At 39.3% G+C, this 26,657-nt stretch overlaps 1 long non-coding RNA gene across 2 annotated transcripts; it reads right to left on the bottom strand.

The window, feature by feature from the left end:
- Positions 1-2,187: 2,187 nt before the first annotated feature.
- Positions 2,188-25,866, bottom strand: LOC127943121 (uncharacterized). 2 transcript variants are annotated; one of them, XR_008149561.1, is made up of 4 exons: positions 24,435-25,866; positions 16,685-18,648; positions 5,215-5,680; positions 2,188-2,512 (listed from the first exon to the last, which is right to left on the bottom strand). It is a non-coding gene; the product is annotated as an uncharacterized LOC127943121 (long non-coding RNA). The 2 variants fall into 2 exon arrangements; XR_008149560.1 differs by having other exon boundaries at positions 5,215-6,084; positions 17,089-18,648.
- Positions 25,867-26,657: the final 791 nt, after the last annotated feature.

Raw genomic sequence — 26,657 nt, 5'->3', positions numbered from 1 at the left:
GTAATCTTAAGCCCTTTGCGATGTTAAATTGCGAAGATCTTTAAATTTCGTTAAAGGGCGTGTCCATGGCGGCCTGACAAATTTCGATGTTTCGCCATGTAAAAGGAAGTTGCTGTAACTCAGACATACAATGTCCAATCTGCCCCAAACTTCACATGTTAGATAAAACTTCTGCCCTTAACAGATCTACATGCCCGCATTCAGTTATAGTCATAGCGCCACCTATTGGCAACAGGAAGTGACATGTTTTACGCTGCGACAAACTACTCCTATAATTTTTTTGGGATTAACATATATTTTGTGGTCAGTCTAATCTAAAGTCCTGTGCAATGTTAACTTTTGGAGATCTTGAGTTTTTGTTAAAGGGCGTTTCCATGGCGCCATAACAAAATTTGATGTCTTGCCACAGCAAGAGTTGTTGTAACTCAGGCATAAAATGTTCAATCTTCCCCAAACTTCACATGTTTGATAAGAGTCCTGGCCTGAACACATCTGAAGGCCAAAATTCCATTATAATGATAGCGCCACCTGCTGGCAACGGTAAGATTGGCACATATATGGGATATACTTTGATATATTCCACTTATATTTAGGACATTAAATGCATATTCCTCAACGTTCACCTTTTTACTAAAGCCACACGATGGCGGTGAGCCCGGGTGCGAGGGCCCGTTCATCGCTGCTTGCAGCTTTAATTAGGGCCCGAGCACCGATGGTGTGAGGACCCTCTTGGAATTGCTCCGTTTATTATTATTATTATTATTATTATTATTATTATTATTATTATTCTTCTTCTCCAAAATGAATCGCATTTTTGAGGGCCTAAACATGCTCGAAAAGTCATGAAACTTTGCACACACCTCAGAACGGGCGAAAATTTACGTCTGATATGGGTTTCAGAAGTGGGTGTGGCAAAATGGCTCAACAGCGCCACCTATACACGTTCAACGGTGTGCGCCTCGAGCTACGTTTCATGTACATGTATGAAAATCGGTATACACATGTAACTCTCCAATACCTACAAAAAAGTATCTTGGAGCAAAATCCGAAACCCAACAGGAAGTCGGTTATTTCTAATAATATGAGGAAATTTTGTGTCATTTTTGTCATTTCCATGCGTTGTATTTTAACGAACTCCTCCTAGAGATTCATTCAGATCAACACCAAATTTGGTATGCCTAATCTGAAGGCCTTTGCGATGTTAAATTGCGAAGCTTTTGAGTTTTCGTTAATGGGCGTGTCCGTGGCGGCCTGGCGAATTTTGATGATTCGCCATGAAACACGAAGTTGCTATAACTCAGACATACAATGGCCAATCTGCCCCAAACTTCACATGTTTGATGAGACTCCTGACCTGAACAGATTGACATGCCCATATTCAGTTATAGTCATAGCGCCACCTATTGGCAACAGGAAGTGACATATTTTATGCTGCGACAAACTACTCCTAGAAATTTTATGACATCAATGTCTTTTTTGTGGTCAGTCTAATCTAAAGGCCTGTGCGATGTTCAGTTGTGAAGATCTTGAGTTTTCGTTAAAAGGCTTGTTCATGGCGCCGCGACGAAGTTCGATGTCTCGCCATGCGAATAAAAGATGTTATAACTCAGGCATAAGATGTCCGATCTTCCCCAAACTTCACATGTGTGATAAGAGTCCTGGCCTGAACAGATCTTCAGGCCAATATTCCACCGGGTGTGGCAGAATGGCTCTATAGCGCCACCTATACACTTTCAACGGAGTGCGCCTCGAGCTATGTTTCACGTACATGTACAAAAATTGATACACACATGTAACACTCCAATACCTACAAAAAAGTCTCTTGGTACGAAATCCGGATCCCAACAGGAAGTCGGTTATTTTGAATTTTCCCTTCAAAATTGCTGTTGTTTTTGCCATTTTCAGGGGTTGTACTTTAACGAACTCCTCCTAGAGATTTATTCAGATCAACACCAAATTTGGTATGCCTAATCTGAAGGCCTTTGCGATGTTAAATTGCAAAGCTTTTGAGTTTTCGTTAATGGGCGTGTCCGTGGCGGCCTGGCGAATTTCGATGATTCGCCATGAAACAGTAAGTTGCTATAACTCAGACAAACAATGACCAATCTGCCCCAAATTTCACATGTTTGATGAGACTCCTGACCTGAACAGATTGACATGCCCATACTCAGTTATAGTCATAGCGCCACCTATTGGCAACAGGAAGTGACATATTTTACACTGCGACGAACTACTCCTAGAAATTTTATGACATCAGTGTATTTTTTGTGGTCAGTCTAATCTAAAGGCCTGTGAGATGTTAAGTTGTGAAGATCTTGAGTTTTCGTTAAAAGGCGTGTCCATGGCGCCGTCACGAAGTTCGATGTCTCACCATGGGAATAAAATATGTTATAACTCAGGCATAAAATGTCCGATCTTCCCCAAACTGCACATGTGTGATAAGAGTCCTGGCCTGAACACATCTGAAGGCCAAAATTCCATCAGGTGTGGCAAAATGGCTCGATAGCGCCACCTATACACTTTCAACAGAGTGCGCCTCGAGCTATGTTTCACGTACATGTACAAAAATTGGTACACACATGTAACACACCAATACCTACAAAAAAGTCTCTTGGTACGAAATCCGAATCCCAACAGGAAGTCGGTTATTTAGAATTTTCTCTGCAAAATTGACGTTGTTTTTGCCATTTTCAGGGGTTGTACTTTAACGAACTCCTCCTAGAGATTTATTCAGATCAACACCAAACCTGTTCAGTGTAATCTTAAGCCCTTTGCGATGTTAAATTGCGGAGGTCTTTAGATTTCGTTAAAGGGCGTGTCCATGGCGGCCTGACAAATTTTGATGTTTCGCCATGAAAAAGGAAGTTGCTGTAACTCAGACATACAATGTCCAATCTGCCCCAAACTTCACATGTTAGATAAAACTTCTGCCCTTAACAGATCTACATGCCCACATTCAGTTATAGTCATAGCGCCACCCATTGGCAACAGGAAGTGACATATTTTACACTTTGACAGACTATTTCTAGAAATTTTATGACATCAATGTCTTTTTTGTGGTCAGTCTAATCTAAAGTCCTGTGTGATGTTTAGTTGTGAAGATCTTGAGTTTTTGTTAAAAGGCGTGTCCATGGCGCCGTGACGAAGTTCGATGTCTCGTCATGGGAATAAAAGATGTTATAACTCAGGCATAAAGTGTCCGATCTTGCCCAAACTTCACATGTGTGATAAGGGTCCTGGCCTGAACAGATCTGAAGGCCAATATTCCAGAGGGTGTGGCAAAATGGCTCGATAGCGCCACCTATAAACTTTCAACGGAGTGCATATGCACATTCAATGGAGTGCTCCTCGAGCTATTTTTCACGTAGATGTACAAAAATCAGTACACACATGTACCACACCAATATCTACAAAAAAGCCTCTTGGTACGAAATCCGAATCCCAACAGGAAGTCGGTTATTTAGAATTTTCTCTGCAAAATTGGCACTGTTTTTGCCATTTTCAGGGGTTGTACTTTAACGAACTCCTCCTAGAGATTTATTCAGATCTACAGCAAACTTGGTCAGTTAAATTTAAAGGCCTTTACGATGTTAAATTGCGAAGATCTTGAGGTTTCATTAAAGGGCGTGTCCATGGCGGCCTGACAAATTTCGATGTTTCGCCATGAAAAAGGAAGTTGCTGTAACTCAGTCATACAATGTCCAATCTGCCCCAAACTTCACATGTTAGATAAAACTTCTGCCCTTAACAGATCTACATGCCCACATTCAGTTATAGTCATAGCGCCACCTATTGGCAACAGGAAGTGACATGTTTTACGCTGCGACAAACTACTCCTATAATTTTTTTGAGATTAACATATATTTTGTGGTCAGTCTAATCTAAAGGCCTGTGCAATGTTAACTTTTGGAGATCTTGAGTTTTTGTTAAAGGGCGTTTCCATGGCGCCATGACAAAATTTGATATCTTGCCACAGCAAGAGAAGTTATTGTAACTCAAGCATAAAATGTTCAATCTTCCGCAAACTTCACATGTTTGATAAGAGTCCTGGCCTGAACACATCTGAAGGCCAATATTCCATTATAATGATAGCGCCACCTGCTGGCAACGGTAAGATTGGCACATATATGGGATATACTTTGATATATTCCACTTATATTTAGGACATTAAATGCATATTTCTCAACGTTCACCTTTTTACTAAAGCCACACGATGGCGGTGAGCCCGGGTGCGAGGGCCCGTTCATCGCTGCTTGCAGCTTTAATTATTATTATTATTCTTCTTCTCCAAAATGAATCGCATTTTTGAGGGCCTAAACATGCTCGAAAAGTCATGAAACTTTGCACACACCTCAGAACTGGCGAAAATTTACGTCTGATATGGGTTTCAGAAGTGGGTGTGGCAAAATGGCTCAACAGCGCCACCTATACACGTTCAACGGTGTGCGCCTCAAGCTACGTTTCATGTACATGTATGAAAATCGGTATACTCATGTAACTCTCCAATACCTACAAAAAAGTCTCTTGGAGCAAAATCCGAAACCCAACAGGAAGTCGGTTATTACTAATATTATGAGCAAATTTTGTGTCATTTTTGTCATTTCCATGCGTTGTATTTTAACGAACTCCTCCTAGAGATTCATTCAGATCAACACCAAATTTGGTATGCCTAATCTGAAGGCCTTTGCGATGTTAAATTGCGAAGCTTTTGAGTTTTCGTTAATGGGCGTGTCCGTGGCGGCCTGGCGAATTTCGATGATTCGCCATGAAACAGGAAGTTGCTATAACTCAGACATACAATGACCAATCTGCCCCAAACTTCACATGTTTGATGAGACTCCGGACCTGAACAGATTGACATGCCCATATTCAGTTATAGTCATAGCGCCACCTATTGGCAACAGGAAGTGACATATTTTACACTGCAATGAACTACTCCTATACATTTTATGACATCAATGTTTTTTTTGTGGTCAGTCTAATCTAAAGGCCTGTGCGATGTTAAGTTGTGAAGATCTTGAGTTTTCGTTAAAAGGCATGTCCATGGCGCCGTCACGAAGTTCGATGTCTCGCCATGGGAATAAAAGATGTTATAACTCAGGCATAAAATGTCCGATCTTCCCCAAACTGCACATGTGTGATAAGAGTCCTGGCCTGAACACATCTGAAGGCCAAAATACCATCAGGTGTGGCAAAATGGCTCGATAGCGCCACCTATACACTTTCAACAGAGTGCGCCTCGAGCTATGTTTCACGTACATGTACAAAAATCGGTATACATATGTAACACACCAATACCTACAAAAAAGTCACTTGGTACGAAATCCGAATCCCAACAGGAAGTCGGTTATTTAGAATTTTCTCTGCAAAATTGGCGTTGTTTTTGCCATTTTCAGGGGTTGTACTTTAACGAACTCCTCCTAGAGATTTAGTCAGATCAACACCAAACCTGGTCAGTGTAATCTTAAGCCCTTTGCGATGTTAAATTGCGAAGATCTTTAGATTTCGTTAAAGGGCGTGTCCATGGCGGCCTGACAAATTTCGATGTTTCGCCATGAAAAAGGAAGTTGCTGTAACTCAGACATACAATGTCCAATCTGCCCCAAACTTCACATGTTAGATAAAACTTCTGCCCTTAACAGATCTACATGCCCACATTCAGTTATAGTCATAGCGCCACCTATTGGCAACAGGAAGTGACATGTTTTACGCTGCGACAAACTACTCCTATAATTTTTTTGAGATTAACATATATTTTGTGGTCAGTCTAATCTAAAGGCCTGTGCAATGTTAACTTTTGGAGATCTTGAGTTTTTGTTAAAGGGCGTTTCCATGGCGCCATGACAAAATTTGATATCTTGCCACAGCAAGAGAAGTTATTGTAACTCAAGCATAAAATGTTCAATCTTCCCCAAACTTCACATGTTCGATAAGAGTCCTGGCCTGAACACATCTGAAGGCCAATATTCCATTATAATGATAGCGCCACCTGCTGGCAACGGTAAGATTGGCACATATATGGGATATACTTTGATATATTCCACTTATATTTAGGACATTAAATGCATATTTCTCAACGTTCACCTTTTTACTAAAGCAACACGATGGCGGTGAGCCCGGGTGCGAGGGCCCGTTCATCGCTGCTTGCAGCTTTAATTCTTCTTATTATTATTTTTTTTATTTTTTATTAAACCTTCCGGGGGTTTTTAGGGGCCTTAACATGCTCAAAAACTCTTGAAAATTGGCACACACATTGGAATCTGCGGCCATCAGGATGCTGCAGAGGCTGGGACCCGGGCGTGGCACAGGGACTCTACAGCGCCCCCTGGAACACCTTCAGAAATCTTGAACCATAGCTCACACACACTTGCATGTATTTATATGAAACTCGGTACACTTATAGATCTCATTGAGCCGAACAACTTTCACACTTTATGTCTTAGGCTCCGCCCAACAGGAAGTCAGCTATTCAGGGCTGTTTAAAAAAAGCATGCTCTGGAATTTGAAATACTCCTCTGAGGTTTTCAACCCGTTCGTCACGAAACTCGGTGAACATGATCTCAAGACATTGGGGATGAAAAATTGCGAGGGGATTTTTGATATCTCGAACGGTTTGCCCGTGGTGAGGCGTTGAAATTATGGCGAGAAATGAGAAACAGGAAATGTCTAATAACGTCCAAATACATTTCCTGAATTTGATCAAACTTCATTGGTTTGTTCGTTGTATGATACAGATCGTATATATGTGACTATTAAGAGTCAATGTTATAGCGCCACCAACTGGCAGCAGGAAGTGAGTCATTTTCAAAATGTTTTGAATTCAGCATCTTATTTTTACTCAATTTCCTTAAAACTTCATCAGAATAATGACAAAACATGGCCGATGTAAATCTGTTGTGGGGATATTGATATCTAATATGGCGTTGCCATGGCAACGTGTCAAACTTGAATGTTCTGTTATGATGAGTTTGAGGCAGACAACAACCTCAGATTTACATGAATCTCAAAACACATATCAGTATTAGTGATAGCTAGACAATGGCAATAGCTTTTAAAAGGGCGTGAAGGAGGCACGCTATAGCGCCACCTTTTGTCAAAAGTGGGGGGGTTAGTTTTAGCTACAGACACAAAACTTGGTACATAAATTGTTCTAATCAAGACGGACAACTTTCTAATTCACAGTCATAAGCTACGATCAACAGGAAGTCGGCTATTTTGATTTGAATGTGTATTTTTGAGATTTTACAGTTGTGAATTAATGCATACTCCTCACAGGGGAAGTACACTATACACACCAAACTTTGTCTACATGAAGAAAAACCATTGAGGAACTTAAATTGCGAACGGATTTTGGTTAGCTTGAACGGTTTTGTCGTGGTGAATTTTTGAAATGACAGTAAAAAGTGAAACATTAATTGTCTTGTATGTTTAAATTGCAGCTTCCAAACACTTCAAAGCATTTTTTTATTCAAAGATCAAATCATTCTGAGGAAATATGCATAGTTTCACGACTTTACAACACTGTATGGATAAAAGAAAATTAAAAAACTGTCAGACTTCTCAACTGACATGATCTCACTCTGTCCACCCTGTCTGTGTGAGGGAAGGGAGGGGGAGAGGGAGGGGGAGTGTGAGGGGGTTGGTGACTGTGACAGTGTGTGTGGACTGTAGGGAGGGGCTGTCTGGCAGAGAGAGAGAGAGAGAGACCTAATCATCCCTTTAATAATCAGGAAAAATATCTGTATTTTAAATTGTTATTGTTTTTGTTGTTGCTAATGGTGGTGTTTTTTTCCTTTCATTACAGGTTAAGAAATCTCTTAGGCCTTATCCTTTTCTGACAGTTTTAGGGATTTAAAAACATCCTAAGAACCCTAATTTGTGCTGCAAATAATTATTTCAAACTCATTTGATACTGACCTATGACAACATGTGACGTGACATTTATTAATCTCATGGATGTAACAGTAAAACTCTTCAACTGACAGATAAAGCTGCAATGCAAGCAAAACTATTTCACAAATGCTTATAGGTCATTAAAATCATTACAAAACACTAATACATTATTTAAGGATTTGGTAACACTGTAAAATAATGTCTAATTTGTTAACATTAGTATATGCAATGGTAACACTTTATAATAATTGCACTCATTAGCTAAGCTTTAGTAAATAGTTCATGATTATAAAGCCTTTTCCCTTAATAATAGTCATTATTAAGCAGTAATACATCTATAAATAAATTGTTCTTGGTTTAAAAGCACATATATTACAAAGGAGATTAAAGTCTCAGTTGTCTTATAAAATAAATAAATAAACACAACCCAGTTTGATTCAGAATTCAGAAATATTTATTTCAAGATGCAATAAAAGGAAACTGTACACTTGAATAGCTTTTATGCGATTCTTGAAGGATTAGCATCACCTCCTCTTGTAAGATCGTTTGAGGAATATATCTTCCAGATAGTACCGCCGCTCCCTATATGCATAGTATGCAGTCTTCGTAGGGCACCAACTCCAAGAGGGGGCACCATCCCAGTTGCTCAACAAAAAAAACAAAAAAAAAAACATGCGCCATTCTCCCATCCGCGCTCGCGACCGCTCACACCTCATGTTTGCGGCTGAATGTTCGTAATTGATGGATGGACATCTATGCCTGGGTATAGGACATCAGCAATCCGGAACAGAGAAAAGAAAACTAAAGAAAATAAAACAGGCATAAAGTTGTCTTGACATTGGACTTTCTAGAGTCTCAAATTTAGGGCCGGTCTCTAAAGTTACATGTGATATTGTTATACACTTTTCTAACGTCAGTAGCATTTGACGAGAATGACTTACAGTCATAAAAACAACTGTAATTGTTCATCTAGGTGACAGCTATAATGCACAATTAAATTGAATGTTTGATATTTATTACAACAAACTGTAAGTCATATGCAGAGATGTATAAAGTACTAGAGACCCATACTTGAGTAAAAGTACAAGTGCTCTATCAAAAAAGTGACTTGAGTAGAAGTAGAAGTGCTCTTTAAGCACCACACTTAAGTAGAAGTACTAAAGTATTCAACATTTTTTGTACTTAAGTATTGCAAGTAGTCTATTTTAAAATGTACTACTCAAGTACTGAAAGTAAAAGTAGAAGTATTGTGTTATGTAGCTATTAAAGAAAATAGTCAAAAGTTTGAACATATTGTTTTTACTATTTCAAATGATTAACCTAAAGGACAATAACAATTCCTTTGACTAACTTCTTGTAAATAAAAAACGGTTAGTAGGGTCAGTTAGCCCAATTTGCAAAATGATGTCATTGATAACTTACCCTCATGTTGTTTCAAACCCATAAGACATCAGAGGGTCATTTAGAATTTTTTGAAGCATCCAAAATACATTTTGGTCCAAAAATAGCAAAAACTACGACTTTATTCAGCATTGTCTTCTCTTCCATGTCTGTTGTAAGAGTTAAAAACAAAGCAGTTTGTGATATCTGGTTCGCGAACGAATCATTCGATGTAACCGGATCTTTTTGAAACAGTCCACCAAATCGAACTGAATCGTTTTAAACAGTTCGCGTCTCCAATACGCATTAATCCACAGATTAATTAAGCTTAACTTGTTTAATGTGTCTGACACTCCCTCTGAGTTAAAACAAACCAATATCCCGGAGTAATTCATTGACTCAAACAGTACACTGACTGAACTGCTGTGAAGAGAGAACTGAAGATGAACACCGAGCCGAGCCAGATAATGACTCGTTCACGAGTCAAGAACCGTTTCTGTCAGACGCGTCCGATTCGTGAACCGAGGAGCTGATGATACTGCGCATGTGTGATTTAGCGTGAAGCAAACCGACACACAGAGCGTCTGAACTGAACTGATTCTTTTGGTGATTGATTCTAAACTGATTCTGTGTTAATGTTATGAGCCCATGTGCAGTCAACGCCAATGACGCCATTGCATCGAGCGCAAAAGAATCAGTGAACTGTTTTCTTCAACTGGTTTATTGAATCGGAACTGTCAGAAAGAACTAACGTTACTGGTCATCCGAGAACCGATGCAACCGGCTCTTGACTCGTTAACGAGTCATTATCTGGCTCGGCTCGGTGTTCATCTTTCTCTTCACAGCAGTTCAGTCAGCACGCGCAGTATCGCTTGATTCGCTCAATGATGTGGCAGCTTCATCAAACCTGCCATCTACAGTTCTGGCAGTGGTTTGTAATGGAATGATTCGTAACATTATTATAATTGTAACGAGTAACGATGCAGCACATAAAAAAAATATCGGAGTAAAAGTATTAAACTCAGCGAAAATATGTACCGAAGTAAAAGTGGAAGTAGGAGAAAAAAATAATACTCTAGTAAAGTACAGATACCGCCTTTTAGTACTTAAGTACAGTAGTGAAGTAGTTCTACTTCGTTACTATACATCTCTGGTCATATGTAAATTATGCTACTTTTTCACATGGGCTCAAATGCAAATTTGAAGCTCAATAGCATTTGAGAAGAAAGACTTGCAGTCATAAAACAATTGTAATGTGTTCATATAGGTGTCAGCTACAATGCACACCTTATACATTTTTTATAAATATTAAAATAAAGTGTTACTAAAGTTATATATATTGTTCTGTGTATGTGATTTCAAAGTCTAGATTGGTCGGATTAACCCTTTAACTGCCGCATCCCTTAAAACTTGATTGTCAGAGGGTTACTGTAAATGCTTATGCCCGCTGGGCACAGTTATCCTGATGCCACCGGGGTGGCGTTGCACTGATTGCTTGAGCCCGACATCGCTGCTTGCAGCTATATTTATTATTATTATTTTTATTTTTTATTAAACCTTCCGGGGTGTTTTGGGGGCCTTAACATGCTCAAAAACTCTTGAAAATTGGCACACACATTGGAATCTGCGGCCATCAGGACGCCGCAGAGGCTGGGACCCGGGCGTGGCACAGGGGCTCTACAGCGCCCCCTGGAAGACAGTCAGAATTCTTGAACCATAGCTCACACACACTTGCATGTATTTATATCAAACTCGGTACACTTATAGATCTCATTGAGCCGAACAACTTTCACACTTTATGTCATAGGCTCCGCCCAACAGGAAGTCAGCTATTCAGGGCTGTTTAAAAAAAGCATGCTCTGGAATTTGAAATACTCCTCTGAGGTTTTCAACCCGTTCGCCACGAAACTCGGTGAACATGATCTCAAGACATTGAGGATGAAAAATTGCGAGGGGATTTTTGATATCTCGAACGGTTTGCCCGTGGCGAGGCATGGAACTTATGGCGAGAAATGAGAAACAGGAAATGTCTAATAACATCCACATACATTTCCTGAATTTGATCAAACTTCATGGGTTTGTTCGTTGTATGATACCGATTGTATATATGTGGCTATTAAGAGTCAACGTTATAGCGCCACCAACTGGCAGCAGGAAGTGTGTCATTTTCCAAATGCTTTGAATTCAGCATCTTATTTTTACTCGATTTACTTAAAACTTCATCAGAATAATGACAAAACACGGCCGATGTAAATCTGTTGTGGGGATATTGATATCTGATATAGTGTTGCCATGGCAACGTGTCAAACTTGAATGTTCTGTTATGGTGAGTTTGAGGCAGACAACAAGCTCAGATTTACATGAAACTCAAAACACATATCAGTATTCTTGATAGCTAGACAATGGCAAAAGCTTTTAAAAGGGAGTGAAGGAGGCACTCTATAGCGCCACCTTTTGTCAAAAGTGGGGGGGTTAGTTTCAGCTACAGACACCAAACTTGGTACATAAATTGTTCTTTTCAAGACGGACAACTTTCTAATTCACAGTCATCAGCTACGATCAACAGGAAGTCGGCTATTTTGATTTGAATGTGTATTTTTGAGATTTTACAGTTGTGAATTAATGAATACTCCTCACAGGGGAAGTACACTATACACACCAAACGTTGTCTACATGAAGAAAAAACATTGAGGAACTTAAATTGCGAACAGATTTTGGTTAGCTTGAACGGTTTTGTCGTGGTGATTTTTTGAAATGACAGTAAAAAGTGAAACATTAATCGTCTTGTATTTTTTAAATTGCAGCTTCCAAACCTTTAAAAAACATTTTTAATTTAGAAAACCAGTGATTCTGAGGAAATATGCATAGTTTCATGACTTTACAGCACTGTATGATTAAAAGAAAATTAAAAAACTGTCAGACATCTGATCTCACTCTGTCACTCTGTGTGCTGACTCTGTGTGTGTGAGTGTGAGTGGGGGAGGGGTGTGAGCTGAGTGGCAGACAGACAGAGAGAGAGAGAGAGAGAGAGAGAGAGACTTAAACATCTCTTTAATCACCAGAAAAAAAACTGTATTTTAAATAGTTATTTTTTTGTTGTTGTTGCTAATTGTGCTGTTATCATTACATCTTAAGAAATATCTTAGGCCTTATCCTTTTCTGACAGTTTCAGGGATTAAAAAAAATCCTAAAAAACCTTATTTGTGCTGCAAATAATAATTTCAAACTCATTTGATACTGACCTCTGTCACCCTGTGACATGACATTTATTTGAATTTACATAATCTCAAGGATGTAACAGTAAAACTGTTCAGCTCACAGATGAAGACTAAGCTTTAATGCAAGCAGAACTATTTCACAAATGCTTATAGGTTAATGAAATCATAACAAAACACTTTTAAATTATTTAAGGATTTGGTAACACTTTAAAATAATGTCTCAATTGTTAACATTAGTAAATGCATTGGTAACACTTCATAATAGCTGCAATTCTTAGCTAAGCATTAGTAAATAGTCAGTTCATGCTTTATATAGCCTTCTCCCAAAATTAATATTTTAGTAAGCATTTTATAAATACAGCTATAATTAAATTGTTCATGGTTTATATGCACATTTATTTTGAGGAGATTAAAGGCTGTAATCTCCCTAAAAAAATGTAAAATAAAAAATAAAATAAAATAAACAAACACAGAACTCATAAATATTTATTTCAAGATGCAATAAAAGAAAACTGTACACTTGAATTTATATATATATATAAATATATATATATATATATATATATATATATATATATATATATATATATATATATATATATATATATATATATATATATATATATATATATATATATATATATATATATATATATATATATATACACACACACAATTGCATAAGTTTATATTTAAAAATGTTTAGCAAGTGTACAGCTAATAATAATAATAATGCATTTTATTTAGTTTTAGCTACAGACACCAAACTCGGTACTTAAATTGTTCTTATCAAGACGGACAACTTTCTAATTCACAGTCATAAGCTACGATCAACAGGAAGTCAGCTATTTTGATTTGAATGTGTATTTTTGAGATTTTACAGTTGTGAATTAATGCATACTCCTCACATGGGAAGTACACTATACACACCAAACTTTGACTACATGAAGAAACAACATCGAGGAACTTAAATTGCGAACGGATTTTGGTTAGCTTGAACGGTTTTGACGTGGTGATTTTTTGAAATGACAGTAAGAAGGGAAACATTAATTGTATTGTATGTCTAAATTGCAGCTTCCAAACACTTCAAGGCATGTTTTCATACAGAGATCAAATCATTATGAGGAAATATGCATAGTTTCATGACTTTACAACACTGTATGGATAAAAGAAAAGAAAAAACTGTCAGACTTCTCAACTGACATGATCTCACTCTGGCCACTCCGTCTGTGTGAGGAAAGGGAGGGGGAGAGGGAGGGGGAGTGTGAGTGTGAGGGGGTTGGTGACTGTGAATCTTTGGTGACTGACAGTGTGTGTGGATTGTAGGGAGGGGCTGTCTGGCAGAGAGAGATAGAGAGAGAGAGAGAGAGAGAGACCTAATCATTCCTTTAATAATCAGGAAAAAAAATCTATATTTTAAATTGTTATTGTTTTTGTTGTTGCTAATGGTGGTGTTTTTTTCCTTTCATTACAGGTTAAGAAATCTCTTAGGCCTTATCCTTTTCTGACAGTTTTTGGGATTTAAAAACATCCTAAGAAGCCTTATTTGTGCTGCAAATTATAATTTCAAACTCATTTGATACTGACCTATGACAACCTGTGACATGACATGACATTTATTAATCTCATGGATGTAACAGTAAAACTCTTCAACTGACAGATTAAGCTGCAATGCAAGCAAAACTATTTCACAAATGCTTATAGGTCATTAAAATCATTACAAAACACTAATAAATTATTAAAGGGTTTGGTAACACTGTATAATAATGTCTAATTTGTTAACATTAGTAAATGCATTGGTAACACTTTATAATAACTGCACTCATTAGCTAAGCATTAGTAAATAGTTCATGATTATAAAGCCTTTTCCCTTAATAATAGTCATTATTAAGCAGGAATACATCTCTAATTACATTGTTCTTGGTTTAAAAGCACATATATTACAAAGGAGATTAAAGTTTCAGTTGTCTTATAAAATAAATCAATAAACACAACCCAGTTTGATTCAGAATTCAGAAATATTTATTTCAAGATGCAATAAAAGGAAACTGTACACTTGAAAAGGTTTTGAGCGATTCTTGAAGGACTAGCATCACCTTCACTTGTACGATGGTTTGAGGAATATATCTTCCAGATAGTACCGCCGCTCCCTATATGCAGAGTATGCAGTCTTCGTAGAGCACCAACTCCCAGAGGGGGCACCAGTTGCTCAAAAAAAACAAAACAAATATGCGCCATTCTCCCATCCGCGTTCGCGACCACTCAATAGCATTTGAGAAGAAAGACTTGTAGTCACAAAACAATTGTAATGTGTTCATATAGGTGTCAGCTACAATGCACACCTTATACATTTTTTATACATTTTAAAATAAAGTGTTACTAAAGTTATATATATTGTTCTGTGTATGTGATTTCAAAGTCTAGATTGGTCGGATTAACCCTTTAACTGCCACATCCCTTAAAACTTGATTGTCAGAGGGTTACTGTAAATGCTTATGCCCGCTGGGCACAGTTTTCCCGATGCCACCAGGGTGGCGTTGCACTGATGGCTTGAGCCCGACATCGCTGCTTGCAGCTATATTCTTCTTCTTATTAGGGCTCAAGCCCGAAGGGGCGAAGAGCCCTATTGTTCTTCTAAGGATTATTCTTGTTATTAGGGCCCGAGCACCGATGGTGTGAGGACCCTCTTGGAATTGCTCCGTTTATTATTATTATTATTAGGGCCCGAGCACCGATGGTGTGAGGACCCTCTTGGAATTGCTCCGTTTATTATTATTATTATTATTATTATTATACTTCTCCAAAATGAATCGCATTTTTGAGGGCCTAAACATACTCAAAAAGTCATGAAACTTTGCACACACCTCAGAACTGGCGAAAATTTACATCTGATATGGGTTTCAGAAGTGGGTGTGGCAAAATGGCTCGACAGCGCCACCTATACACGTTCAACGGTGTGCGCCTCGAGCTATGTTTCACGTACATGTATGAAAATCGGTACACATGTGTAACTCTCCAGTATCTACAAAAAAGTCTCTTAGAGCAAAATTCTAAACCCAACAGGAAGTCGGTTATTTTTAATATTATGAGCAAATTTTGTGTCATTTTTGCCATTTCCATGCGTTGTATTTTAACGAACTCCTCCTAGAGACTTATTCAGATCAACACCAAGTTTGGTATGCCTAATCTAAAGGCCTTTGCGATGTTAAATTGCGAAGCTTTTGAGTTTTCGTTAATGGGCGTGTCCGTGGCGGCCTGGCGAATTTCGATGTTTCGCCATGAAACAGGAAGTTGCTATAACTCACACATACAATGACCAATCTGCCCCAAACTTCACATGTTTGATGAGTCTCCTGACCTGAACAGATTGACATGCCCATATTCAGTTATAGTCATAGCGCCACCTATTGGCAACAGGAAGTGACATATTTTACACTGCGATGAACTACTCCTAGAAATTTTATGACATCAATGTATTTTTTGTGGTCAGTCTAATCTAAAGGCCTGTGCGATGTTAAGTTTTGAAGATCTTGAGTTTTCGTTAAAAGGCGTGTCCATGGCGCCGTCACAAAGTTCGATGTCTCGCCATGGGAATAAAAGATGTTATAACTCAGGCATAAAATGTCCGATCTTCCCCAAACTTCACATGTGTGATAAGAGTCCTGGCCTGAACACATCTGAAGGCCAAAATTCCATCAGGTGTGGCAAAATGGCTCGATAGCGCCACCTATACATTTTCAACAGAGTGCGCCTCGAGCTATGTTTCACGTACATGTACAAACATCGGTATACACATGTAACACACCAATACCTACAAAAAAGTCTCTTGGTACGAAATCCGAATCCCAACAGGAAGTCGGTTTTTTTTAATTTTCTTTGCAAAATTGGCGTTGTTTTTGCCATTTTCAGGGGTTGTACTTTAACGAACTCCTCCTAGAGATTTATTCAGATCAACACCAAATCTGGTCAGTGTAATCTTAAGCCCTTTGCGATGTTAAATTGTGAAGATCTTTAGATTTCGTTAAAGGGCGTGTCCATGGTGGCCTGACAAATTTCGATGTTTCGCCATGAAAAAGGAAGTTGCTGTAACTCAGACATACAATGTCCAGTCTGCCCCAAACTTCACATGTTAGATAAGACTTCTGCCCTTAACAGATCTACATGCCCACTTTCAGTTATAGTCATAGCGCCACCTATTGGCAACAGGAAGTGACATGTTTTACGCTGTGACAAACTACTCCTAGAAATTTTTTGACATCAATGTCTTTTTTGTGGTCAGTCTAATCTAAAGGCCTGTGCGATGTTAACTTTTGGAGATCTTGAGTTTTTGTTAAAGGGCGTTTCCATGGCGCCATGACAAAATTTGATGTCTTGCCACGGCAAGAGAAGTTGTTGTAACTCAAGCATAAAATGTTCAATCTTCCCCAAACTTCACATGTTTGATAAGAGTCCTGGCCTGAACACATCTGAAGGCCAATATTCCATTATAATGATAGCGCCACCTGCTGGCAACAGTAAGATTGGCACATATATGGGATATACTTTGATATATTCCACTTATATTTAGGACATTAAATGCATATTTCTCAACGTTCACCTTTTTACTAAAGCCACACGATGGCGGTGAGCCCGGGTGCGAGGGCCCGTTCATCGCTGCTTGCAGCTTTAATTAGGGCCCGAGCACCGATGGTGTGAGGACCCTCTTGGAATTGCTCCGTTTATTATTATTATTATTATTATTATTATTATTATTATTCTTCTTCTCCAAAATGAATCGCATTTTTGAGGGCCTAAACATGCTCGAAAAGTCATGAAACTTTGCACACACCTCAGAACTGGCGAAAATTTACGTCTGATATGGGTTTCAGAAGTGGGTGTGGCAAAATGGCTCAACAGCGCCACCTATACACGTTCAATGGTGTGCGCCTCGAGCTACGTTTCATGTACATCTATGAAAATCGGTATACACATGTAACTCTCCAATACCTACAAAAAAGTCTCTTGGAGCAAAATCCGAAACCCAACAGGAAGTCGGTTATTACTAATATTATGAGCAAATTTTGTGTCATTTTTGTCATTTCCATGCGTTGTATTTTAACGAACTCCTCCTAGAGATTCATTCAGATCAACACCAAATTTGGTATGCCTAATCTGAAGGCCTTTGCGATGTTAAATTGCGAAGCTTTTGAGTTTTCGTTAATGGGCGTGTCCGTGGCGGCCTGGCGAATTTCGATGATTCGCCATGAAAAATGAAGTTGCTATAACTCAGACATACAATGACCAATCTGCCCCAAACTTCACATGTTTGATGAGACTCCTGACCTGAACAGATTGACATGCCCATATTCAGTTATAGTCATAGCGCCACCTACTGGCAACAGGAAGTGGCATATTTTACACTGCGATGAACTACTCCTAGAAATTTTATGACATCAATGTATTTTTTGTGGTCAGTCTAATCTAAAGGCCTGTGCGATGTTTAGTTGTGAAGATCTTGAGTTTTCGTTAAAAGGCGTGTCCATGGCGCCATCACGAAGTTCGATGTCTCGCCATGGGAATAAAAGATGTTATAACTCAGGCATAAAATGTCCGATCTTCCCCAAACTGCACATGTGTGATAAGAGTCCTGGCCTGAACACATCTGAAGGCCAAAATTCCATCAGGTGTGGCAAAATGGCTCGATAGCGCCACCTATACACTTTCAACAGAGTGCGCCTCGAGCTATGTTTCATGTACATGTACAAAAATCGGTATACACATGTAACACACCAATACCTACAAAAAAGTCTCTTGGTACGAAATCCGAATCCCAACAGGAAGTCGATTATTTAGAATTTTCTCTGCAAAATTGGCGTTGTTTTTGCCATTTTCAGGGGTTGTACTTTAACGAACTCCTCCTAAAGATTTATTCAGATCAACACCAAACCTGGTCAGTGTAATCTTAAGCCCTTTGCGATGTTAAATTGCGAAGATCTTTAGATTTCGTTAAAGGGCGTGTCCATGACGGCCTGACAAATTTCGATGTTTCGCCATGAAAAAGGAAGTTGCTGTAACTCAGACATACAATGTCCAATCTGCCCCAAACTTCACATGTTAGATAAAACTTCTGCCCTTAACAGATCTACATGCCCACATTCAGTTATAGTCATAGCGCCACCTATTGGCAACAGGAAGTGACATGTTTTACACTGCGACAAACTACTCCTATAATTTTTTTGAGATTAACATATATTTTGTGGTCAATCTAATCTAAAGGCCTGTGCAATGTTAACTTTTGGAGATCTTGAGTTTTTGTTAAAGGCCGTTTCCATGGCGCCATGACAAAATTTGATGTCTTGCCACAGCAAGAGAAGTTGTTGTAACTCAAGCATAAAATGTTCAATCTTCCCCAAACTTCACATGTTTGATAAGAGTCCTGGCCTGAACACCTCTGAAGGCCAATATTCCATCATAATGATAGCGCCACCTGCTGGCAATGGTAAGATTGGCACATATATGGGATATACTTTGATATATTCAACTTATATTTAGGACATTAAATGCATATTTCTCAACGTTCACCTTTTTACTAAAGCCACACGATGGCGGTGAGCCCGGGTGCGAGGGCCCGTTCATCGCTGCTTGCAGCTTTAATTATTATTATTATTAGGGCCCGAGCACCGATGGTGTGAGGACCCTATTGGAATTGCTCCGTTTATTATTATTATTATTCCGCTTCTCCAAAATGAATCGCATTTTTGAGGGCCTAAACATGCTCAAAAAGTCACCAAATTTTGCACACGCCTCCGAACTGGCGAAAATTTACGTCTGATATGGGTTTCAGAAGTGGGCGTGGTAAAATGGCTCGACAGCGCCACCTATGCACGTTCAGCGGTGTGCGCCTCGAGCTACATTTCACATACATGTATGAAAATCGGTACACACATATAACACATCAATACCTACAAAAAAGACTCTTGGAGCAAAATTCTAAACCCAACAGGAAGTCGGTTATTTTTAATATTATTAGCAAATTTTGTGTCATTTTTGCCATTTCCATGCATTGTATTTTAACGAACTCCTCCTAGAGATTTCTTCAAATCAACTCCAAATTTGGTATGCCTAATCTAAAGGCCTTTGCGATGTTAAATTGCGAAGATTTTGAGTTTTCGTTGAAGGGCGTGTCCGTGGCGGCCTGGCGAATTTCGATGACTCGCCATGAAAAATGAAGTTGCTATAACTCAGACATACAATGTCCAATCCGCCTCAAACTTCACATGGTTGATAAGACTCTGGATCAGAATAGATTGACATGCCCATATGCAGTTATAGTCATAGCGCCACCTATTGGCAACAGGAAGTGTCATATTTTATGCTGCGAAGAACTACTCCTAGAAATTGTATGACATCAATGTATTTTTTGTGGTCAGTCTAATCTAAAGGCCTGTGCGATGTTAAGTTGTGAAGATCTTGAGTTTTCGTTAAAAGGCGTGTCCATGGCGCCATCACGAAGTTCGATGTCTCGCCATGGGAATAAAAGATGTTATAACTCAGGCATAAAATGTCCGATCTTCCCCAAACTGCACATGTGTGATAAGAGTCCTGGCCTGAACACATCTGAAGGCCAAAATTCCATCAGGTGTGGCAAAATGGCTCGATAGCGCCACCTATACACTTTCAACAGAGTGCGCCTCGAGCTATGTTTCACGTACATGTACAAAAATCGGTATACACATGTAACACAGCAATACCTACAAAAAAGTCTCTTGGCACAAAATCCGAATCCCAACAGGAAGTCGGTTATTTAGAATTTTCTCTGCAAAATTGGCGTTGTTTTTGCCATTTTCAGGGGTTGTACTTTAACGAACTCCTCCTAGAGATTTATTCAAATCAACAACAAACTTGGTCAGTGTAATCTTAAGCCCTTTGCGATGTTAAATTGCGAAGATCTTTAGATTTCGTTAAAGGGCGTGTCCATGGCGGCCTGACAAATTTCGATGTTTCGCCATGAAAAAGGAAGTTGCTGTAACTCAGACATACAATGTCCAATCTGCCCCAAACTTCACATGTTAGATAAAACTTCTGCCCTTAACAGATCTACATGCCCACATTCAGTTATAATCATAGCGCCACCTATTGGCAACAGGAAGTGACATGTTTTACGCTGCGACAAACTACTCCTATAATTTTTTTGAGATTAACATATATGTTGTGGTCAGTCTAATCTAAAGGCCTGTGCAATGTTAACTTTTGGAGATCTTGAGTTTTTGTTAAAGGGCGTTTCCATGGCGCCATGACAAAATTTGATGTCTTGCCACAGCAAGAGAAGTTGTTGTAACTCAAGCATAAAATGTTCAATCTTTCCCATACTTCACATGTTTGATAAGAGTCCTGGCCTGAACACATCTGAAGGCCAATATTCCATTATAATGATAGCGCCACCTGCTGGCAACGGTAAGATTGGCACATATATGGGATATACTTTGATATATTCCACTTATATTTTTGACATTAAATGCATTCTCTCACCGTTCACCTTTTTACTAAAGCAACTCGCTGGTGGTGAGCCCGGGTGCGAGGGCCCGTTCATCGCTGCTTGCAGCTTTAATTAGGGCCCGAGCACCGATGGTGTGAGGACCCTATTGGAATTGCTCCGTTTATTATTATTATTATTCCGCTTCTCCAAAATGAATCGCATTTTTGAGGGCCTAAACATGCTCAAAAAGTCACCAAATTTTGCACACGCCTCCGAACTGGCGAAAATTTACGTCTGATATGGGTTTCAGAAGTGGGCGTGGTAAAATGGCTCGACAGCGCCACCTATGCACGTTCAGCGGTGTGCGCCTCGAGCTACATTTCACGTACATGTATGAAAATCGGTACACACATATAACACATCAATACCTACAAAAAAGACTCTTGGAGCAAAATTCTAAACCCAACAGGAAGTCGGTTATTTTTAATATTATTAGCAAATTTTGTGTCATTTTTGCCATTTCCATGCATTGTATTTTAACGAACTCCTCCTCGAGAGTTCTTCAAATCAACTCCAAATTTGGTATGCCTAATCTAAAGGCCTTTGCGATGTTAAATTGCGAAGATTTTGAGTTTTCGTTGAAGGGCGTGTCCGTGGCGGCCTGGCGAATTTCGATGACTCGCCATGAAAAATGAAGTTGCTATAACTCAGACATACAATGTCCAATCCGCCTCAAACTTCACATGGTTGATAAGACTCTGGAACAGAATAGATTGACATGCCCATATGCAGTTATAGTCATAGCGCCACCTATTGGCAACAGGAAGTGTCATATTTTATGCTGCGAAGAACTACTCCTAGAAATTTTATGACATCAATGTATTTTTTGTGGTCAGTCTAATCTAAAGGCCTGTGCGATGTTAAGTTGTGAAGATCTTGAGTTTTCGTTAAAAGGCGTGTCCATGGCGCCGTCACGAAGTTCGATGTCTCGCCATGGGAATAAAAGATGTTATAACTCAGGCATAAAATGTCCGATCTTCCCCAAACTGCACATGTGTGATAAGAGTCCTGGCCTGAACACATCTGAAGGCCAAAATTCCATCAGGTGTGGCAAAATGGCTCGATAGCGCCACCTATACACTTTCAACAGAGTGCGCCTCGAGCTATGTTTCACGTACATGTACAAAAATCGGTATACACATGTAACACAGCAATACCTACAAAAAAGTCTCTTGGCACAAAATCCGAATCCCAACAGGAAGTCGGTTATTTAGAATTTTCTCTGCAAAATTGGCGTTGTTTTTGCCATTTTCAGGGGTTGTACTTTAACGAACTCCTCCTAGAGATTTATTCAAATCAACAACAAACTTGGTCAGTGTAATCTTAAGCCCTTTGCGATGTTAAATTGCGAAGATCTTTAGATTTCGTTAAAGGGCGTGTCCATGGCGGCCTGACAAATTTCGATGTTTCGCCATGAAAAAGGAAGTTGCTGTAACTCAGACATACAATGTCCAATCTGCCCCAAACTTCACATGTTAGATAAAACTTCTGCCCTTAACAGATCTACATGCCCACATTCAGTTATAATCATAGCGCCACCTATTGGCAACAGGAAGTGACATGTTTTACGCTGCGACAAACTACTCCTATAATTTTTTTGAGATTAACATATATTTTGTGGTCAGTCTAATCTAAAGGCCTGTGCAATGTTAACTTTTGGAGATCTTGAGTTTTTGTTAAAGGGCGTTTCCATGGCGCCATGACAAAATTTGATGTCTTGCCACAGCAAGAGAAGTTGTTGTAACTCAAGCATAAAATGTTCAATCTTTCCCAAACTTCACATGTTTGATAAGAGTCCTGGCCTGAACACATCTGAAGGCCAATATTCCATTATAATGATAGCACGTTAAGATGCAACGGTAAGATTGGCACATATATGGGATATACTTTGATATATTCCACTTATATTTTTGACATTAAATGCATTCTCTCACCGTTCACCTTTTTACTAAAGCAACTCGCTGGTGGTGAGCCCGGGTGCGAGGGCCCGTTCATCGCTGCTTGCAGCTTTAATTATTATTATTATTCTTCTTCTCCAAAATGAATCGCATTTTTGAGGGCCTAAACATGCTCGAAAAGTCATGAAACTTTGCACACACCTCAGAACTGGCGAAAATTTACGTCTGATATGGGTTTCAGAAGTGGGTGTGGCAAAATGGCTCAACAGCGCCACCTATACACGTTCAACGGTGTGCGCCTCGAGCTACGTTTCATGTACATGTATGAAAATCGGTATACACATGTAACTCTCCAATACCTACAAAAAAGTCTCTTGGAGCAAAATCCGAAACCCAACAGGAAGTCGGTTATTACTAATATTATGAGCAAATTTTGTGTCATTTTTGTCATTTCCATGCGTTGTATTTTAACGAACTCCTCCTAGAGATTCATTCAGATCAACACCAAATTTGGTATGCCTAATCTGAAGGCCTTTGCGATGTTAAATTGCGAAGCTTTTGAGTTTTCGTTAATGGGCGTGTCCGTGGTGGCCTGGCGAATTTCGATGATTCGCCATGAAACAGGAAGTTGCTATAACTCAGACATACAATGACCAATCTGCCCCAAACTTCACATGTTTGATGAGACTCCTGACCTGAACAGATTGACATGCCCATATTCAGTTATAGTCATAGCGCCACCTATTGGCAACAGGAAGTGACATATTTTACACTGCGATGAACTACTCCTAGAAATTTTATGACATCAATGTATTTTTTGTGGTCAGTCTAATCTAAAGGCCTGTGCGATGTTAAGTTGTGAAGATCTTGAGTTTTCGTTAAAAGGCGTGTCCATGGCGCTGTCACGAAGTTCGATGTCTCGCCATGGGAATAAAAGATGTTATAACTCAGGCATAAAATGTCCGATCTTCCCCAAACTTCACATGTGTGATAAGAGTCCTGGCCTGAACACATCTGAAGGCCAAAATTCCATCAGGTGTGGCAAAATGGCTCGATAGCGCCACCTATACACTTTCAACAGAGTGCGCCTCGAGCTATGTTTCACGTACATGTACAAAAATCGGTATACACATGTAACACACCAATACCTACAAAAAAGTCTCTTGGTACGAAATCCGAATCTCAACAGGAAGTCGGTTATTTAGAATTTTCTCTGCAAAACTGGCGTTGTTTTTGCCATTTTCAGGGGTTGTACTTTAACGAACTCCTCCTAGAGATTTATTCAGATCAACACCAAACCTGGTCAGTGTAATCTTAAGCCCTTTGCGATGTTAAATTGCGAAGATCTTTAGATTTCGTTAAAGGGCGTGTCCATGGTGGCCTGACAAATTTCGATGTTTCGCCATGAAAAAGGAAGTTGCTGTAACTCAGACATACAATGTCCAATCTGCCCCAAACTTCACATGTTAGATAAAACTTCTGCCCTTAACAGTTTTACATGCCCACATTCAGTTATAGTCATAGCGCCACCTATTGGCAACAGGAAGTGACATGTTTTACGCTGCGACAAACTACTCCTATTATTTTTTTGAGATTAACATATATTTTGTGGTCAGTCTAATCTAAATGCCTGTGCAATGTTAACTTTTGGAGATCTTGAGTTTTTGTTAAAGGGCGTTTCCATGGCGCCATGACAAAATTTGATGTCTTGCCACAGCAAGAGAAGTTGTTGTAACTCAAGTATAAAATGTTCAGTCTTCCCCAAACTTCACGTTTGATAAGAGTCCTGGCCTGAACACATCTGAAGGCCAATATTCCATTATAATGATAGCGCCACCTGCTGGCAACGGTAAGATTGGCACATATATGGGATATACTTTGATATATTCCACTTATATTTAGGACATTAAATGCATATTTCTCAACGTTCACCTTTTTACTAAAGCCACACGATGGCGGTGAGCCCGGGTGCGAGGGCCCGTTCATCGCTGCTTGCAGCTTTAATTATTATTATTATTATTTTTATTTTTTATTAAACCTTCCGGGGGTTTTTGGGGGCCTTAACATGCTCAAAAACTCTTGAAAATTGGCACACACATTGGAATCTGCGGCCATCAGGACGCCGCAGAGGCTGGGACCCGGGCGTGGCACAGGGGCTCTACAGCGCCCCCTGGAACACAGTCAGAAATCTTGAACCATAGCTCACACACACTTGCATGTATTTATATGAAACTCAGTAGACTTATAGATCTCATTGAGCTGAACAACTTTCACACTTTATGTCATAGGCTCCGCCCAACAGGAAATCAGCTATTCAGGGCTGTTTAAAAAAAGCATGCTCTGGAATTTGAAATACTCCTCTGAGGTTTTCAACCCGTTCGCCACGAAACTCGGTGAACATGATCTCAAGACATTGAGGATGAAAAATTGCGAGGGGATTTTTGATATCTCGAACGGTTTGCCCGTGGCGAGGCGTGGAACTTATGGCGAGAAATGAGAAACAGGAAATGTCTAATAACATCCACATACATTTCCTGAATTTGATCAAACTTCATGGGTTTGTTCGTTGTATGATACCGATTGTATATATGTGACTATTAAGAGTCAACGTTATAGCGCCACCAACTGGCAGCAGGAAGTGTGTCATTTTCCAAATGCTTTGAATTCAGCATCTTATTTTTACTCGATTTGCTTAAAACTTCATCAGAATAATGACAAAACACGGCCGATGAAAATCTGTTGTGGGGATATTGATATCTGATATAGTGTTGCCATGGCAACGTGTCAAACTTGAATATTCTGTTATGGTGATTTTGAGGCAGATAACAACCTCAGATTTACATGAAACTCAAAACACATATCAGTATTAGTGATAGCTAGACAATGGCAAAAGCTTTTAAAAGGGCGTGAATGAGGCACTCTATAGCGCCACCTTTTGTCAAAAGTGGGGGGGTTAGTTTTAGCTACAGACACCAAACTTGGTACATAAATTGTTCTTATCAAGACGGACAACTTTCTAATTCACAGTTATCAGCTACGACCAACAGGAAGTCGGCTATTTTGATTTTAATGTGTATTTTTTGAGATTTTACAGTTGTGAATTAATGAATACTCCTCACAGGGGAAGTACACTATACACACCAAACTTTGTCTACATGAAGAAAAAACATCGAGGAACTTAAATTGCGAACAGATTTTGGTTAGCTTGAACGGTTTTGTCGTGGTGATTTTTTGAAATGACAGTAAAAAAGGGAAACATTAATTGTCTTGTATTTTTAAATTGCAGCTTCCAAACACTTCAAAGCATTTTTTCATACAGATATCAAATCATTCTGAGGAAATATGCATAGTTTCACGACTTTACAACACTGTATGGGTAAAAGAAAATGTGAAAACTGTCAGACTTCTCAACTGACATGATCTCACTCTGGCCACTCTGTCTGTGTGAGGAAAGGGAGGGGGAGAGGGAGGGGGAGTGTGAGGGGGTTGGTGACTGTGAATTTTTGGTGACTGACAGTGTGTGTGGACTGTAGGGAGGGGCTGTCTGGCAGAGAGAGAGAGAGAGAGAGAGAGACCTAATCATCCCTTTAATAATCAGGAAAAAAATATCTGTATTTTAAATTGTTATTGTTTTTGTTGTTGCTAATGGTGGCGTTTTTTTCCTTTCATTACAGGTTAAGAAATCTCTTAGGCCTTATCCTTTTCTGGCAGTTTTAGGGATTTAAAAACATCCTAAGAATCCTTATTTATGCT

The sequence above is a fragment of the Carassius gibelio genome, chromosome A22, assembly GCF_023724105.1.
Source record: "Carassius gibelio isolate Cgi1373 ecotype wild population from Czech Republic chromosome A22, carGib1.2-hapl.c, whole genome shotgun sequence".
NCBI lineage: Eukaryota > Metazoa > Chordata > Actinopteri > Cypriniformes > Cyprinidae > Carassius > Carassius gibelio.
Note: the sequence above shows the minus strand (reverse complement) of the source record. Positions and strands in the feature narration are given on the sequence as shown.